This window comes from Alligator sinensis, unplaced genomic scaffold (genome assembly GCF_000455745.1).
Source record: "Alligator sinensis unplaced genomic scaffold, ASM45574v1 scaffold869_1, whole genome shotgun sequence".
Lineage (NCBI taxonomy): Eukaryota > Metazoa > Chordata > Crocodylia > Alligatoridae > Alligator > Alligator sinensis.
Genome location: NW_005842159.1, coordinates 1,174,037 through 1,175,478, shown reverse-complemented (window position 1 = coordinate 1,175,478; position 1,442 = coordinate 1,174,037).

The following is a 1,442-nucleotide window of genomic DNA, read 5'->3' as shown; positions in this document are numbered from 1 at the left end:
CTCCTGGGTCTCGGGGGGGGGCACCTAGGGTCCCCCCATGGCCAATTGCTGAGCCGGGGGGGGGGTGCAGGGCAGTTCCCCTGCATGCTCCATGGTGCACCTGAAAGTGGACTGGAAGTACTTCCAGTCCACTTCCAGGTTCACTGCTGAGCACATGAAGGGCCCCCCCTGCACTCCTGTGGGATGCTTCATGCACCCCAGCATCACAGCATTCACAAGCCACACTGGTACCTCAAAGTATATAGAAAAAATATTTAAAGCTGTGTCTATGTCCAAATAACTCATTCTCTGAATCAGCATCGAATTTTCAGATTTGGAATTGACCGAATCAAAATGGGGACAGTGATCCTAATCAACAAATGGAATCACTATCCCTGATTTGGGTTGAATCCAAATCCAAGTCGAATAGGGCCCACTTTGAACACCCTTACTACACATGCAGGCACATTTTCCAGAACAAAAAAAATACTATGAAGCTTGGTGGAATGGTAGGTGCCAAGTCTTCTGACAGGAGAGGGGCTAGAGCGTGTAAGGGGAGAGCTGCAAGTTACCACCCCCCACACATCCCTCCCACATATAGACGCATCCTCTTTCTTGGCAGTGATGAGTCTTCTGCTGCCAGTGGGAGCAGTACCTATCCCTGCACCATCTCCCCTAACACAAAGAAATAGCTACCAGCACCAGAATGACGGTCTCTTCCACCCAAATTTCATCTCCCAGCATGAGCCTCCCAGCGCCAGACAAGGAGCTGGATATGGAAGGAGGAGACCTGAGCACCCTAGCAAAAGAAATTTTGGTGAAGAAGGGAAATCTGTGCTTGTGCTCCACACCCCTCAAAGTTCCCCTAGAGCCAGGTCTCCTTCTCTGGAAAGCACCTCAGAGCAGGCTGATGTTGAGATTGTGGAGGCAAGTGGCTCAGCTGAGTCAGCTCCTGTTGTTATTGTGCCTCAGCTTGCTGAGGAGGGGGATAAGGCAGGATCCCTACCCTCAACCCAGAAGCTGGGGCATACTGTAGTGTGGGATCATTTTGAGGTGTAAGATGATCCCAAGTATGATATCTGCCAGCACTGCTGACAGAAGATCAGCCAGGACAAGGTGAAACACTTCACCACCAAGGCAATGCTGCTGCATCTCAGGAGGCAGCACCCCCTTGCCCTTGCTCCTCCTCAGCTTGGCATCAGTGGGAGCATGCCCAAAGGGAAGTCTTCCTCTTATTTCAAAGCTCCCATCTCCATGAAGCAGAGACAGGCCAACCTGGAGCAGTGGGGGAAAGCCACAGAAAAAGTGGGAAATGTTCCAAAGGCAAGTGAGGTCACCCAGAGCACTGGGGAGATGCTTGCTGTGGATGGCCAGCCCTTCTCTCTTGAGTGGCCAGGGCTCAGGCAGCTCATAGCACTCATAGCCCCATCCTACCAAGTGCCTGCATGCCCCACCTTCAGCAG